At 38.0% G+C, this 18,684-nt stretch overlaps 1 pseudogene; it reads right to left on the reverse strand.

Annotated features, from left to right (window-relative positions):
• Window positions 1-14,255: 14,255 nt before the first annotated feature.
• LOC123460264 lies at window positions 14,256-16,576 on the reverse strand (annotated as a pseudogene).
• Between the last annotated feature and the right edge of the window lie 2,108 nt (window positions 16,577-18,684).

Consider the following 18,684-nt stretch of genomic DNA (forward strand, 5'->3'; position numbering starts at 1 on the left):
TAAGATAATATACTTTAATAAACTTATGCATCTTTTTGCAATTTAAAAAATATTTTTAAAATACCTTATTTATTTGCAAGCAGAGAGAAGACATATAGACAAAAAGGGCATTCCAGGGCCTCTAGCCACTACAAACAAACTCCAGACGCATGTGCCACTTTGTTACTTCTTGTATCTGGCTTTCTGTGGGTACAGGGGAATTGAATTTAGGTTGTTAGGCTTTGCAGGCAAGTAACATAACCGCTGGACTATTTCTCCAGCCCTATCCTTGTACTTTTTTATTGGTAACATTAATATATGAGCATACAGTAATTTGATTGTGTTCCAGCCCCATAATCCTTTTTTCCCCCTCTCCCATCTGCATCCCCTGAGGATCCTCTTCTTTTGAAGTAGTCCTTCTTCTTTTGGTATTTTGGTATTTTTGTATTTTGTTCCTTTTGTGTTCCTCTGATCTCAAATTCAAAATGATGATGAACTTAGAACCATGCTGATCTTGTGAGGCTATCAGTAACCACTGTAGGGTCATGAATGTATCAGTCAGTACATGGCAACAGGATAATGCTCGAAAGTACACCTATGCACCATGTGGCTTGTACACTGTTTCTGCCCTTTTCTGCAATGTTTTATGCCCCTTGGAGGGTATGGTATAAATTTCCTTTGCTGTTGAGCTCTTGGAAGACTCTTATTTTCTGCTTTGATGAGTTTGGAGTCTCCTCAATGTTTCAACTCCATAGACATAGTTTTCTATCAGTGAGAGCAGTGCTTATTTTCTTTCCACAACTACTTCTGCAAAGTTCCCTGAGTGCAGGGGTTATCTAGTTTACTACTTCAGTGCTAATTCCTGGGATTTCTCTTCTTCTTGTGATTTTGATGAGTCTTGGATCTATCATGTATTTCCACCATCCTGTATGGTCCAGCATCCTAGCTTGCTCCTAGTTCCCTGCTGACCTACCATGTATGAATTGAATGAAATATGAAGAGATCATTTTTTAATGAACACAATGTATACAAACTAATGTGTGAATATGGAGAAACCAAATAGAGAAGATTTAAAAGAATGTGAATTTGATACCTTTGGAAATTAACGAGTAAAGGGGTCTGATGAATGGATATGATACCACGGGCAAGCAATTCATGAGAATAGTGATACATTTTGCTAAGGTATGTGGGTGTTTGTTACTTAGATAAGAAAACACCTTGGGATGGCTTGTGGGTCACTTTTGAAAGACAGTGTAGTTCATACACTCTTAGTGCAGAAGACAGATTCACAGGGAGCAGGATAATCAAATAATAGGTTCTTTTCAGTATCAGTTTGAACTACAGAGCTTTGAACCTAAGAGAGAAGTCATCAGAATGAAGTAGGATGAACTGAAAGTCAGTACATTAAGATGTAGTGAATTTATACAACTAGTCATGGCAAGGGTCAGCTTCTTTTCAGAGTATTACTTTGGAGAGTAGAAAGCATAATTGGTTCAATTTTTGACATGCTGGATTTCATACTCTGCAGCACATATAAGCTATTAATATTTATTAGAAATGGTTGGTTAGATATACGGGAATATCATATGAAATTCTGGGCACCAACAGGAAATGAACAGCACATTTCATAGTAATTAGAATAATTACAGGATGCATGTACAAAGAGACTGGGTACAAGAATGAGGGCAGGATAGACAGAAACCAACAGAATACTAAAGGAAGGTATGAATAACATAGGTACAACTGTCATAACTTCTGTACTGCAATGGGTAAGAAGGAAAAGTGCTTAAAGTTAGAAGCAAGGATATGCAAGGAAAACAGGCTACTAGGGAACAACAGTAACTATTTATTGTGGGGTATGTAAAGGGGAAAACTCCAAGTAAGGGAGAAGGAGGATAAATAACCTGACTTGAAACTTTTCCTCTCTATGAACCCATATTGATGTTTCCTGTTGGTCACACCTAGTCAGAGGAAGGCAGAATACATTGAAACTCATTGATGGTCTCTGTACAAAACAGCTTCTTGAGAAGTGCAGAGGATCTGGGGTGGATCTGAAAGAGAAAGTGGCAGATATCTATTATTGAAGAATCAAGAGGTAGCTGATCCTAAGACAAGACACAGGTACTGAAAAGAAGAAAATTGGACAAAATTTTCAAGAAGAAGCAAACAAAGAATTGATAATGGAAGTAATTATACAACACTTTGATACATGGTCAGTCATGGAAAGCAAATTATTATGAAGAGCTCAAACAAGAAGAAAAGGCCAGGGGGCTTAATGTTGACCTTAATAAGGGAATTTTGGGTTGGGAATATGAAAAGAAGTTATTGCAGTTGATCAAGAGGCCATTGTTAAATGAAGGGAAATATTGAATACAGACTCAATTTTCAGAAAATTTTGTTTGATGTGTTATGGAAATGTGATGGAGGGACAGTTTAGATGTGGCTTCTGTAAGGAAATATTCATAGAATACATTCTTTCTCTAAAATTATGATATTATAAAATTTTAGACATGGTGGCTGGAGAGATGGCTTAGTGGTTAAGTGTTGTAGAGTCTAAGGACCCCATTTCAAGGCCTGATTCCCCAATACCCATGTAAGACAGATGCACAAGGTGGCACATGCATCTGGAGTTCATTTGTAGTGGCTGAAGACCCTGGGGTGCCCATTCTTTCTCTCTCTCTCTGCCTCTTTCTCTGTTGGTCTGTCTGTTGCTCTCAATTAAATAAACAAATATTTAATAAAAAAAAATTAGACCTGGGGACCATATTCCAAAAAGGCAGCAACATCCTTATTTAAAAGCAATTATGTTATCTTAAGTAAAGTGTAAGCAACTGCAAGGTGTCTTTTTCTCTCTCTCTTTCTTTTTGTCTTTCTTTCTTTCTCTCCCTCCCCCCTTTTATGTCAAAAATCAAATGATTGTGGCTGCCTCTGTTTACATGTGGGTCCTCTATTCTGTTCCCTTGATCCACATGTTTGTTTTATGCCAGCACCATGCTGTTTTTGTTGCTATGGCTTTGTAATATATCTTAAAATCATGTGTGGTGATACCACCAACCTTATTATTGATTTCTTTTGTTTCTCAAGGTAGGGTTTCACTTTAGCTCAGGCTGACCTGGAATTCGCTGTGTAGTCTCAGGGTGAAACTCGAACTCGTGGTGATCCTCCTTTCTCTGCCTCCTGAGTGCTGGGCTTAAAGGCATGTGCCACCATGCCCAGCTACCAACCCTATTTTTGTTGCTCAGAATTGTTTTGGCTATTTGAGTTTTTTGTGTGTGTGCATCCAAATGAATTGTAGGATTTTTTTTTCTATTTCAATGAAGAATCACGTTATCTACAAATAATGATAATTTGTTCTCTTCTTTTTCAACTTGTATACCTCTTATTAGTGTGTCTTGCCTTATAGTTACAACTTCCAGTGCTATTTTAAAGAAAAGTGGGGACAGTGAATACCATTGCTTGTTCCTGATTTTAGTGGAAATACTTGAAAAATTTCTTCATTTAATGTAATGTTGACTATAGGTTTGTCACAAATAGCCTTTATTATGTTGAAATATGTTCTTTCTCTGACTAGTTTCTTTAGGACTTTTGCATTGAAGGAATTTTTGATTTTTTAAATGCCCTTCTGTGTGTATTGAAATGATCATGTGATTTTTTTGTCCTACAGTCCATTTATATAGTATATTACGTTTAGCAATTTGCATATGTTGAACCATTCCTACATCTCTGGAATAAAACCTACCTGGTCAGTGTAAAAGATCATTCTGATGTATTCTGTTTTGTTTGTTTGTTTGAGGGAGGGTCTTGCTGTAGCCCAGGCTGACCTGGAATTTAATATGCAATCTCAGGGTGGCCTCAAACTCATTGTGATTCTCTTACCTCTGCCTCTGAGTACTGGGATTAAAGAGATGTACTACTACACTCAGCTTACGTATTCTTGTATTTTGCTTGCCTGTGTGTGTGTGTGTGTGTGTGTGTGTGTGTGTGTGTGTGTGTTTAGAGACAGAGAGAAAAAGAGAAAGAAATGGTGTGCTAGGGCCTCAGGCACTGAAATTGAACTCCATACACTTGTGCCACCTAGTAAGAATGTGCAACCTTGAGCTTGCCTCGCCTTTTGTGTCTGGCTTATGTGGGATCTGGAGAGTTGAGCATAGGTTCATAGACTTTGCAGGCAAGTATCTTAATTGCTAAGCCAGCCCTGTTGGCCAGTATTTTATTGACAACTTTTAATCTATGTTTATGAAGGAGATTGGCCTATAAGGTTTTTGTTGTTGTTGTTGTTGTTGTTTTATGTTTGATTTTGGTATCAGGGCAATGCTGGCTTTGTAGAAGGAGTTTGGTAGTTTTTCTTCCTTTTCCATTTTACAGAAAAAAAAATTGAAAAGCATTGATGTTAGTTCTTTTATAAAGGTCTACTAGAATTCACCAGCCTGTACTGTTTTTATTTGGAAGATTATTTTATAACTGGCTTGATCTCAGTGCTAGCTATAGGTGTGTTTAAAGGTTTTTCTCATCTTTATTTATTTTGGTAAGTTATATACATCTAGGAAATCACTGATATCATTCAGATTTTCAAACTTAGTGGAGTATATGTTCCTAAAATATATCCTTCTGATTTTATGAATTTCATTGCTATATGTTGTAATGGTGCCTATTTCAGCTCTAAGTTTATTAAATTGGGTTATTTCTCTCTTTCTTTTGGTCAGATTTGCTAAGGGTTTATCAACCTTGCTTATCCTTTCAAAGAACTAAATCTTTGTTTCTTTGATTCTTTGCAATTTTTGTTTCTTTTTAATTAATTTCCACCCTCATTTATTATTCCTTCCTGTCTACTAATTTTTGGTTTTCCTAGTCCATCCTTAAGATATATAACTTCTGATTTGCATGTTTAAGAATAGAGTAGATAATCAGAAAACTCAAGCATCAAATTTACTCAAGATGTAAAAATCTCTATAATACCAGAAAAACAAAACATCTAGACAATATAATTCCACCAACAGTTTAAATCCATTGGAAATGACCCCATTTACATTAATTTAGATGAAATGTCTGTCAAAGAATTCAAAACTATGATTATAACTATGTTCAAAGCAATCAAAGAATTAAATCAATGAGTCAAAGAAAACAAATTGCTGAAGGATTCCCAAAAGAGTACAAGAAAGCAACTTAATAAAACAAGCAGTCCAATACAAATGAGTAAGAAAATATAAATAGCAATAAGAACTACTAGAGATGAAAAGTACAGTAAGTCAAAACTCTGTAGAACAAAGTCTGAACAGTAGAATGGATCAAGTACAGGACAGAACATCCAAACTAGAAGACCAGGTAGCAAATCTACTCCAGTCCAAAGACAAACTAATAGGAAGATATGAATGGAAATTTCCAGACATCCATAGACACTCTGAAGAGATCAATAATAACAATTTAGGGCATAGTAGAAGGAGAAGTATATCACCCCAAAGGCATAGTAGGTAATTTTAACAAAATCATTGAAGAAAATTTTCTCCCAAATAGGGAAAGAGATGCCAAGACAGATATAAGAAGCATTTAAAACACCAAGCATAGAAAACCAAGAAAAAGCCTCTCCTTGCCATATCTCTTTGCCATAACTAAACTATGAAACACACAAAGACAATATACTGAAAGCAGTAAGAAAGAAACATCAAGTCACATACAAAGGAAAGCCCATCACGATAACAGCAAATTACTCAACTCATACTTTAAATGCCAGAAGGCCTTGAAGTGAAGTATTTCAAGTTCTGAAAAGTAACATTTGTTAACCAGGATTACTTTATCCAGCAATGCTATCCATCATAATTGATGGAGAAATAGAACTTTCCATAACAAAAACAGGCTAAAGAAATATATGACACCTAAGCCACCTTTATAGAAAATACATGAAGGGACCTTTCACACTAAAGGGAAAGAAAAGCACATAACAAAGCTGGAAAAAATAAACCATTTTAAAACAATATTTTATACAAGAGAGTAAAGGAAAAAGAGGAAGCATTACAATGCAAAAAGAATGGCAAGAGTAAATGCACACCTTTCAACAAGTCTTAATATCAATGTCCTCAATACCCCATCAAAAAGACATAAGCTTGCATACTGGGTTAAAAGGCAGGATCCTTATTTTGTTGCCCCTAAGAAACTGAGCACTCTACAAAAGACAGATATTATCTTATAGTGAAATGATGGAAAATGGTATTTCAAAAAAATGACCCTAGGAATAAGCAGGCATGCTATTCTAATATCTGACAGAATAGAATTCAAACCAACATTACTTAGGAAAGATACAGAAGTTCACTTTATATTCATTAAAGGAACAATTCAACAGGTGACAATATCTATGCTCCTAACATGTTGAAAATAACATGGGTGCTCTCAATTTCATTAAACAAACACTACTAGACTTAAGGTCACAGATAACATCAAGAACAATTGTAGTGGATGACTTCAATATCCCACTCTCATCAATTTGCAGGTCATCTTGGCAAAAAATAAATAGAGAAACATCTGGATTAAATGATGTTCGAGAACGAATAGTCCTAACAGATATATACAACACATTCATTACAAATCCTACAGAATGCACATTCTTTTAACCAGCACACGGAACATTCTCTAAAATAGACACAAGAAAATCTTAGCAAGTGCATAAAAGTTGAAACAACTCCTTGTACTCTGTCTGATCACAATGGGATTAAAGTAAAAATCATCAGCAAGAAAAACTATAGAACATACACAAACTCATGGAAATTAAAGAGTACATTATTGAAACCTGGGTGGGTGACTGAAGAAATCAATAAGGGAATAAAAAGTCAAAGAATGAAATAATAATGATAACAAAAGATATCAAAACCTATGGGACACAATGAAGATAGTACTAAGAGGGAAATTATAGCTTGAAGTACCTATATTAAGGTGGCAAGTAAACACCTTAAGGCTTCAGGAAAAGAACAAGGCAAAGAAGAAGCCTTTCTCTTGAGTCTTAAAGCACATGTGCTGATACCAGGACAATATGATATATAAAGTATTAATTGAACATGATTGTCTGACATCAGAGGGTGTCAAGCATTGTCCTGTCACAGTCTTGTAATGAAAAGAAAGTGTATTTCTGAGGACAAAATATACTGATAGAAAGATGATCTTGTAAATACCAGGTTTCAAATGATAGCTGCACTGAGTGATGAGACAGTATAGATGAAAAGAGATTCAGATGGACCTATTCTTTATATAGTGGAAGTCAGTGTCAGGTAATGGTTCTCAATAGCAGAATAATTTTGCCTCCCCAGTGAGACTTTAGTCAATAGCTAGATACATTTTTATGTTGACATACTGGGAATGTAAAACTTTGCTCTGGTGATTGTAAGCCAAGAATATAAACCATCCTTGACTACACAGGGCACCCACACCTATACCAAAGAATTATCCAGTTCACAATATTACCAATAGGCTTCTGAGTTCTGAAGACCAGGGAAATCCAAGATTATATATATATTTGGTGTGTGTGTGTGTGTGTGTGTGTGTGTGTGTGTGTGTGTGTGTGTATGTTGGACTTGTCCATTTGTTACTGGTAAAGAAGGAGTATATGTGCTGTAGCATATACCTTTGCTGGTACTCCTCATGAAAGTAGGATATTTAGAACTAGAATATTCTGGGCTCTATGTTATAGCTAATTTATTGTTGCAAAAGATACTATACCACACTGAAATGGATGAGGGACTGGGAGCATGGCAACATGATTAGGGGGATGTGGATACAAGAAGGATTTCAGGACTAGAGAGATGTAATAACAGTCAAAGGCCCTAGCAACAAAGCCTGATGGCCCAAGTATATGCCCACATAAGCCAGATGCTCAAAGTGATCCATGTGTCTAGAGTTCATTTGCATTTTCAGGAAGCCTTGTTGCACCCATTCTCTGTCTCTCCCCTCTCTATAGATAAATAAAAATTAAAAAGTTTAAAAAATAATGAGGGATCCCAAATAACCATTGCTGCTTCTCACTTCACTACAGTAGCAGGTAGGCAATCCTGAAAGTGCCCATCAGGCCAGTAGACTATGAGCGAGGGTTAGGTGCTTGACTGTAACTAAATGCAGCCTTGGTAGATAATCTTACAGTGGTTTTATCAGGTAGGTGGTACAAATCACTAGCCAGGTATGTATGAAAGGAAGGAGCCTGTGCTCCGGTATGGAGAAGGAAATCCACGGGTTAGCTTCCACCATGAGTGGTCATCCTAGAGCATCTTATTCCAAATCAGCTTAGGGGACAGAGATAAAGTCATATCCTCTCCATAGTCACTGAAGATCCACACACAGCTGAGTAAGCCTTGAGGAATGCAATTGGTAGTTAGGGCTCAGGTGTCACAATTAAGGTCTTTAAGAAAGAGGATGACTGTTTAAATAACCCATTAGGGGAGGAGTTGTATGTGTGGGGGGGATTTAGTGTGAAGTTAACAAAATAATGATGTTTGTATGAGGTGGGGAGGCATGGGGAAAACAAAAACTTGGATTGAGTTGAAAAAAGTTTAGTTTCTGATAAGCTGAATTTTTGACTGATAATACTGATATTTCAAACCCACTACATATTTAAAATTAATTGATATTCAAATACCACTCTCCTTGCTGAAGGCTTAACCCCTGCTTCCTTTTGTTTATAGGATTCAAAAATTATACATGAAAGCAAAGCATTTACATTTAAATTGTGTTCATGCTGATTTTGGAGATAGCTTTCTTATACATATCATAATAGTCTGTCATAACAAATTTGGTGATTAAACCATTCTATGATTATTTTTTGACAATTGGCTATAATAGAATTTACCTATGAACATATTTGTAATAGTGCAAAAACAATGCTTTATTTAAACAAAACTATCAGAAAATGAGGAACACATAAAGGACTGTATTACTGGACTACTTTAATTTTCAAAACATTATTATGGGCAGGAAAGATGGTTTAGTGGTTAAGGAGCTTGTCTGTGAAGCCTAAGGACCTAGGTTCAATTACCTAGATCCTTCGTAAGCCAGATGCATATGGTGGTGCATGCATCTGGAATTTGTTTTCAGTGGCTTGAGGCACTGGAGCACCCATTCCCTGTCTCTCTCATAAATTAATTAATAAAAGTAAAATATTAAAAAATAAAAAATACAAAATTACTACTGGGCACTCAATCCACTAAAAAATAAAAGATATCTCTATTATAGACAATTGGTAAATCAAAGAATTCATTTTCTAAATGTTTATGGTCTACTGCTGTAAAGAATACCAAATGGAGTAATTTATAAAGGTAAGAAATTCATTGATTCATGGTCCCAAGTATTTAGAAAGCTAGGGTGGCCGGGGTCTGCATCTCATGGGTGTCTTGTCTTGTTTCAACTCATCCTAGAAACCAGAAGGGCTTGTGTATAAAAGACAAAACATCTTCCATACTTTGACACCTTCTGAAGAATACTGTAGTCATGTTGGGCAGGCACCTTTCAAAAAGAAAAGGTAATCTCAGTACTATTTTACTGGTAACTTCTTCAAGAACCTGGAGAAAAGTCCCAAAATAATATGGTATATAATAGAGAAAAGTGAAAATAAATGCTAATATAATGATTTTCAGTCTTTCAGCTCTGAAAAAAAGGCAAAATTTGAACTTGACAAAACTTAAATCATGTTTCTACTAGTACCATAGTTCCTAATACCGGTGTACCAATCTAGATGTTGAGCAGAAGGAGGGTAAAGGGCCTCATAAGAGAGGATTGGGTCATCACTCACTCTGCAGCACTAAGCTGAACAGTACATGTAAACCCAGTCACAGGCGCTGCAAGGCTGGAATGAGCCACATAGTCCACTAGTGAGCTTAGTGGAATCATTGTGAATTGTGTCTAAAAATCAATACTGTTTTGTTTATCTGTTTGTTTTTTGAAGGTAGGGTCTTAGTCTACCCAGCCTGACCTGTAATTCACTATGCAGTCTCATGTATGTATATATATATATATATATATATATATATATATATATATATATATATATATATATTTTAGATCAGAAGTTCGTTAATTTAGGACAAACCAATGGGAAACATAGACAAATATATGTTCTGTGTGTTTGAATGAAATTTTATAGAGTTGTCTGTTAGGCCCTTTTTTTTTTCTATGATGTGATCCAGTTGCTTCCTTCTTTTTTTTTTTTTTTTTTTTTGGTAAATATGATCTATCACTTGATGTGAAGGTGCATCATTGGCTACTATTGTTCTTGGATTAATTTGATTTTATATGTAGTAGTGTTTGTTTAATGAAATTGGGTGCACCCATGTTTCATGTATATGTTTTGAATTATAATGCCCTTTTATTGGATTGTTCCCTTAATTTAGTACAGAGTGATTTTTTTTTAATCTCCTCTGACTGTTTGATTAAAGCCTATCCAGTCAGATATTAGAACACCAATACTTGCATAACATCCCAGGCACAAGTTGTGGTCTAGTCACAAGTGGAGAATTCACACCTTGGTGTGATCCTGACCTGTTTACCTCAGTGTGTTCAGACTGCAATGCCTGGAGGAAGGCAGGGCTAGAGAAAATCCTAATGTAGAATAGTATGTATTTCAATAAAAAGATGGTGGCCTGTGCCTTTAATTCCAGTACTCATGAGTTTGAGGCCAACCTTTGCTAGAGTGAGTTCCAGATTAGTCTTAGGTAGAATGAGACCCTGCCTCAAAAATGAGTTTGCTTTAAGTAAAATTGATTGCAGCATCCAAAGAAAATGATCCTCAGGTGACACACTGTGAGATGGAGCAAATGGCCTTGGGGACAGGGAAGATGAGGGAGTGCCTGGGTCCTAGGATCTGGCTGAGACATGCCATGGAGGAGCCCTAATTGGCAAAACTAATTGATGGCCAAATTGTTTCTGGAACACTTGGTTCTTTGCTGTTTTAATTTTAAGGATGATCATAATACTCTCAGGTCTAGGACCCCTTAAAGAGTGCTAATGGCCTTAAAAGGATTCCTACTATGCTGCATGCTGAGGTGACCTGGGGCTCACCCGTCTACAAAAACCCAGTGTCTCATAAAGGATCTGTGGGCTGGGATGGGAACAGTGCACTAGGAAAGACCCACCCCCACCCCAACTGCTCAGCTTTAACCCCTCAAGAGCTAGGCTACAAAACTGTTTAAGACAAAAGGTCCTAAGCTCAGCTGCAGGGCACCCTACCCTGCAGCCAGGCTGGCCACTGCCTTTGCTTCATCGAGGGGGTTGGGGGGAGGCACTTAGTAGAGTGCCAGGGTGCTTCAGGCTTTGCCACTATTTCCCCATGCCCTCCTATGAAAGACATTTTCTATACAGGATAAGGAATTTAATGTTTCTGTATGAAAAGTAAAGAGTTGCCCAAATGCCAAACAAGGGACCGTGTAAAATTTCAGTGATGAGCTTTAACCTCTAGGCAATGTCAAGGAAGCAAACACTAACATTCAGAGACCTTATGGGAAGGAGCTGACACTGCCTCTCTATGCCACTGTTTCTTGTACGGACCATTTCTTACAAGGAAATGGCAGATTACAATCATTACATATGCTGAGTGGATTTGCAGCCAGTGAAGTGATATTCCTACCCAAGGTCCAACAGGGGAAGCCCACTAATTCCAACTCACATGATGCTTTTCTCTTTCCATGTAAGGTAAGTAGCTCAAGGGACTAGTCAAGAAATGCCAATAACCAGAAAGTGTCCCCACATCCTCCAGTCCTATGTAAGTCATAAGCAAAGACACCTGCACTCTACAAATCACCAAACTAAATTATTAGCCATTATCCTGCATGGTGAGCTTTCTACTCCCCGACACAAAATTTCTTTCCCTCATGTGCATAATTCTTGGTCCTGTCACATCTGGAGTAAGATGTTACTGTTTGGAAAATCCACTAAGTCATCTGAAAATACAGCACAAGAAGAACGAGCCCACCTGCTCGCTAACGGTTCACCCAGTGAGGGGGGAAGCAGACGCTCCTGGGGGAGATCATGTGAACACACCTCGGTGGCAGGTGGAAGCATACTGGGGAACAGGCTTAGTGCACACCCAGCTCAGCCTGGAAGGGGCTCACGCTCAGTGGAGAAGACAAGTTCAGACCTTTTTTCACTGTCTCCTTTTCCCTGGAACTTCCCAGCACCAACTGGCCTTACGCTCTTGTCCCCTGCAGACCCATGTACCAAATTCTAAACCCACTGACTGCTATGGACCATCACAGGCTTGTGTTCTGATAAGACAGGCCAGCCCAAATGCAACAACTTATTATTGGGATGCACAGGACCTACTGATCCTCCTTTCCCTGACCTATGATATTGCATCTTGAGGCTTCTCTGGCAGTTGGAAGGCAGGTGCACTGCCCTTTGTGTCCACTAGTGGCAATATGGTGGTGGCTGTTTCGTCACTAATTTTATCCCCCAAGTCAAAAGAAAGTCACATGGCTATCTAGTAGGAAGTTCCTGGCAGTGGAGGAAACAGACATTTTGCATGTTTTATTTCTTATTTTTTTTAAATTTTTATTAACATTTTCCATGGTTATAAAATATATCCCATGGTAATTCCCTCCCTCCCCACCCCCACACTTTCCCATTTGAAATTCCATTCTCCATCATATTGCCTCCCCATTACAATCACTGTAATTACATATATACAATATCAACCTATTAAGTATCCTCCTCCCTTCCTTTCTCTACCCTTTATGTCTTCTTTTTACCTTACTGGCCTCTGCTACTAAGTATTTTCATTCTCACGCAGAAGCCCAATCATCTGTAGCTAGGATCCACATATGAGAGAGAACATGTGGTGCTTGGCTTTCTGGGCCTGGGTTACCTCACTTAGTATAATAATTTCCAGGTTCATCCATTTTTCTGCAAATTTCATAACTTCATTTTTCTTTACTGCTGAGTAGAACTCCATTGTATAAATGTGCCACATCTTCATTATCCACTCATGTGTTGAGGGACATCTAGGCTGGTTCCATTTCCCAGCTATTATAAATTGCATGTTTTTGTTAAGCATTTCCCCTCTTGAGGTGAAGTGCCTTCCGGTCACAGTCTGGCTCGGTGTTCATATCACATACTGGAGGGCTGGGCTGTCAAACTGCAGGCTGACTGGGCCATGAGGCTCTTGTGGGAATTTTCTTCTGCAGTAGAGAAGACAAATGGAAATTCAAGTATGTTTACTTGCCACCCTGAGCACTCACTCGGGAGAACACAGAGTTGGGCTTCTTCTCTTGGGTGCTGCAAGTCAATTCATTCTGTCAAGAATGTCCTCTGGACCCATGTTCTCTCTGAATGGCTTGGTTGTCCCATCCCCCTCAAAAAAGAAGAAAGTAGGCCCCCAATATAACCAGACACAATATGCATCTGCCATGTTGTTTAAAAAAAATTAAAAGTGCAATAAAACCAATTTTCTCTCCTTTGCTCAGAACCACCTGTGAGTCCTGCTACCACCTTGAGAAAGGAATTCACTTGTCAGGAGAGCAAAGAACGCCCACACGCAGGGACAGCAGACCACGGACTTCTCCAGCTTGTGTCCTACAGTGTAACTTCACAGAAGGGAGGAAGGAAGGAACCTGAACTTGTGGCCAACTGGGCCATCCAGGCACAAAGGGAGAGGAAGCCATACTGCCAGGCACAGCTGGGAGGTGGAGAAGTTCTCTAGTCCAGGACTGCAGTCTTCCTCTTACCTTCGTGGCAGCACTGCCAGCCTCCTGAGCCCCTTCTGTAACAAAGCCTTTAGCTCAGTAGCTAGAGCGGGATGAGGGTGGGGCAAGAACCAGGAGTAAAGAAAGAGGAGGAAGAGAATAGTAGTCCTTGATTTTTGTGAATGGCACCTTCACTGTAAACAATGGGAAGGAAGGTCAACCAGGCAGCCCCAAGAGCAAGCAGTGGAGAAGCAGCAGCTCTGGGACCTGCTCAGAGAATCAGACAGGTGGGGACTGCCACTGACCCACTGGGCCCTGGCCACCCACACTGGCTCCTTCTGGAGGCATCTATTTTCTTCTTTTTAGTTGGATCTCCACCCTCCCCCACAGAGGAGTCTTTTCCAATGAGAAATGGCAGGAGCTGCAGGTGCAATTGGAGCCAGAGTCCCCAGGGCCTGAGGACTCCTGGGAGGCACTGGTCACTTGTGATGCTGAGCAGTCTTCTTCCTTTTCCTCTTAAAGAAGCAGCAGCACTTAGCTTCCTCCACTACCTCCACCTCGGCATGAGCTATAATTGGCGCACTGGAGTGGGCTCCGGTAGGGTCATCAACGCTGAGCTCACCATTGGTTGAGCTAATCACCTGGAAAGTTTTCACAGAGAGCTTCAATGGGCATGTTTCTTATGGTATCACCAATTTTTTGATATCGCTCTTTTAATGTATCAGTCTTTAGTCCTTGCCCGGGTAGGCTGTCTTGGAGGAAATGCATGAACATATGGCCAAGGGCTTCCAAATTATCTCGCCAGCTTTGCTCTTTACCAAGATGTGTGTTGATGGACATGTATCTTGCAGTTCCAGTTAAGCTTTTGTGCTCCCTATAAGGTATGCGTTTTTTTGGTTTCAGGATCAAAGTATTCCTTAGCCAGTCCAAAGTCTATAACGTGTATAACATGCTCTTTCTTATTGCTTTGTCGTCCAATCAAGAAGTTCTCTGGTTTGACATCTCGGTAGATAAGGTTCTTTTGAGTGTACATATTCCATTCGAGAAAGCTGTGCTGCCGAGCTGTTTATAAAACCTGTACTCTAAATGCAGCTGTGGAGCCCAAGATTTTATTGGTTCCAGTTTGATTGCTACATATTTATTGGTGTAGAATTTTTACCTAATCTGAGCTCTCCAAAGTTCCCACATCCTATCTTCTTGCCAACCCTGAAGTTGGGTTCCACCATGAGAACCCCAGAAGATGCTGAGGCACCAGCAGGGCTCGAACAGTGTGCACTCCTTTGTGCCATGGTTTTGGTTGTCCCTTGCCTTTCATCCTTTTCCCTATTAGAATGGTCCGTGATCCTACACAAGTCTTTGTAAATTAGTAACCACAGCGTGTACCTCTCTCCGGTAAAGAAGTATGTCCAATGCAACCACAGTCAGAGAATGGTAAGGAGTTTTGGCACCATATTTATGCTTCTAATGTAGCTCCAGGAGATGGAAAACCATTGGTTAGTTTTTGAAGGACATGTAGTCTGCAGGTCTCAAGCACAGGAGAACATTTTGTAACCTGGGACCCGCCGGCTGTGCTCCAGGGTCTCCAACGGGCCTGGCTTCTGGTTCCCCTCCCGGAGATGCCTGTGTAGCTTGTTGAAAGCCACCCCTTTAGCGGTGGCTTCTCTTTTCCCCCAGAGCGGGAGGGAGGGGGAGACAAAAAGGCTGAGGAGAGGTGGGCGGGGGGGGGGGGGAGTGGGGGGGGTGGAGCAGATTTGACCTCTTAATAGTGCCTTGTCTTAAAGTTCCCATTAATAACTTCGTATTTATTTCCTTTTCTCCTTGTTGGAATGTTTCAATTTCTCTATTTTGTCTTCAAGCTCAGATAACCTGTCTCCTCTTCAGTTTATTCTATTGGTGAAGCTTTCTATGGAGGCCTTATTTGGCTTGATTTGTTATTCATTTCTAGTTTTTCAGATTGGTTATTATTTGGTAATTCTATCTTCTCACTCCTATATTGTATTGACTTCTTTATTTCATTGAGGTGATTTTGGTGTTCTCTTGAGAGTTCTTCTTGAGTTTTGTTTTTCCTTCTTCTTTGATTCCTTTGATTTCTTTGAACATACTTATGGCCATTCTTTAGAACTGTCTTTCTGGCATTTTATCAAATGTGTTCCTTTTGGAAGAAATTACTGTAGAATTCATACTTTTGGAGAAGTTATATGGACTTGACTTATTATGCTTCTTATTTTACTGTGTTGGGATTTTCACATCCTGGCTAATTTCATTGATTGAATTTTCCAATTAATTTTATCATCTATATTCTTAGTTGTGTAGTTCAGAAGTTATATCCTCAGTCTAGGAGATCAAGGTTCCTGGTATGGTCTTATATATTACTCCCATAATGGAACATTAGCAGCAGGAGGGAACAAAGTTTTTGGATCTGGCTGCTATGTCAATGTCATAGCAGCTAATGAACAACATTGCTTTTGTTCATGTCAATAACTGTTGGTGGATAAATAAGCAAAGCTGGTGTGGGGCATAATAGGATTTTGGTCACTCGCAAGTAGAGGCATTGTATGGTGAGATAGGTTGTAGGTTAGTTATAACATTGTAAAAGACAGGGGGCATGATTAACACTTCTGGTTTAAACCATAGTTGAGGTGTATGTTGTCCCAGTGGAAATCAGCCTAAATACCTTTTGGAGAGGGCTTCTATCTCACCTATGCTGAGTTGTGAACAAGTCCCCTCCTTGGTGCACTCTCAGCTTATTTCAGGTAGCTAGGTTTGATAGATGTCCTGATTAGCTGGTGTCAGTGCTCTGTGTGCATGCGTGTGGGGCACGGTGGGCAAGGGTAGCCTTTGGCTTCCTGTAATCTTTGGTCTTCCAAGTGGTGGCGCACGGGGGAGACGAAGTTGTAGAATGCTGCCTGGAAGTTTTCTGTGGAGAGCAGCTGCTCTCCCGTCCTCTTCTTCATTCCATCATGCTCTGATTTTACAAGGCTGATGTGAGTGTGGAGAAAGCCTTTCAAGAAATTTTCGAGGCTCTCCCTGGCACCTGCTGGGAAGCATGTTTGTGAGTGACGATAAGGACTTCTTGGCCTCCAGCTGCAGCTTATCTAGTATCCAAACTGGCTAATTTGAAATGGAACCCAATATTAACATTTTTTTTTTTGCTTTTGAACAAAAACAATAAAATTAAATCATAAAATATTAACATAAAAGTTCTATTTTGATTATATTTATTATTTTCATAACGGGAAAATATCAAAAGCTAATTTTTAATTAGGTTTTGTCAAAAATTATAGAAAAATTTTGCAATTATATACATATATATATATATATATATATATATATATCACCAAAAGAATGTAACTTTTAGTTACAAAACTAGTTTTGAAATTTCTAAAAGTCTTAAATATTAAAAACAAGTGAGAGAAGATATACCTATTCCTTTCTGTAAAGTGAAATTATTGACAACTTTTTGTTGAGTTTTTGTTGTTACTTGTATACTCTTTTTCTGGTAAATAGCTGTAAATGAATACTGACAAGTAAAACATGAAGCAATCAATTATACTTTTATGTCCAGTAGCAGAAAATGATCTTTTCTCTGCCAGTTTTGTTTGTTAGGCTAACAGTCTTACATATTTTTTAATTGCTGTTTCTATTTGCAATCATATTTCCCAACTGTCTAGAAGCATAACAGCTAGATTTTTATCACTACAACTGGTAGACACCTGGGTCACTCCATGGCTCATGCAAAGAGTAGGGAAGTCCTTCCAAGAGGGAATGATGTTAATTCAGTGTACTCATTCACCTCAATCTGCAGCTTTTCTTTCTGAATTCAAAAAAGAAAACTGTCTGGGAGACTTTTAAAGTTTTAAACACATAAAACTTTCAAATCAAAATATGAAAAAAATCTTACAATTTAATATGTAGATTTACAATGACTTTTGTCACAGATGGTAATCAATTATTTAAATAGAATAATTCCTGTTCTTCAGTTTGAACTTTCTTTCATGTCTATCCACAGTTTTAGAAACTGTCTTGTCTTAAGGATCTTGTACCACATATGGGCAGTTATAATTTCCAAAGTATAAGACTAACTGGATGAATTGGGCCTTTACCATTAAATATACATGTTGCCATGTCTTCATAGTAACACTGTGTAATCTGTCTTGGTATGTTCTACCTATTTTAATTAATAGTATTCATATTTTATCTTATTTATATTTGAGTATACTCTGTTTTTTTTTGCTTATTCTAATATGAGTTTCTGCTTTAGTACTCAAATCTTTCATTTTCTTTTATGTTTGAATGGTATTAGATTTTGTTTCTCCTAAACACAAATTTCTTTGAAGTAGGTGCCAGTATTTGTCAACTTCATGAAATCTTTTGATATAGTCATGCCTGAATATTACATATTAATAATTTCTGTTTTTCATGGATTATTATGTTCATAAACTTATATATCATGAGCAGTCCTATTAGTTAAAAATTTTCACTTCCTATTATGATATAGGATAAATTTTAGTAACATTTTAACTGAGTCTAGGAAGGCTGAGAACCATTGGCCTCAAGTACCTAATTTTTGAGTTGTTAAGTAGTGATTTTGCACAGTACAACAAGATCAATTTGTTTGATTTCCTTTTTTCTTAAACACTACTAATAAAGCATTGACATTATTTTTTCTTATGTTTTTAGTCTATAAAACTCAACCAGCTAGAATAAAAATGAACAAGTTATTTGTTTAAATGTTTAAAAGCACCTGTTATGTAATAGTCATGTAAAAACTCAGTCTTAAGAATCTGTTTAAATTGAGAACACATGTATTTGATCATAAAGAAAAGCTGTCAGTGTGTAATGTATAGATATTGTTGCCATATTCAAGAGAAGAACCTGTCACCTTGATGTACCAAGTAAAAATTAATTTCATTCATTTCTCAGATATTTTGCTTCAACTTTAAAAAATTCTCCCATCTTCTCCCACTCCCTACTAGAAAAATAGCAAAAGGATTATTTCCATGATAGTTAAAAAATATCAACAAATTGAAGAAAATTCTAATTTGATTACTAGATAATTTGT

The sequence above is a fragment of the Jaculus jaculus genome, chromosome 4, assembly GCF_020740685.1.
Source record: "Jaculus jaculus isolate mJacJac1 chromosome 4, mJacJac1.mat.Y.cur, whole genome shotgun sequence".
Classification (NCBI taxonomy): domain Eukaryota; kingdom Metazoa; phylum Chordata; class Mammalia; order Rodentia; family Dipodidae; genus Jaculus; species Jaculus jaculus.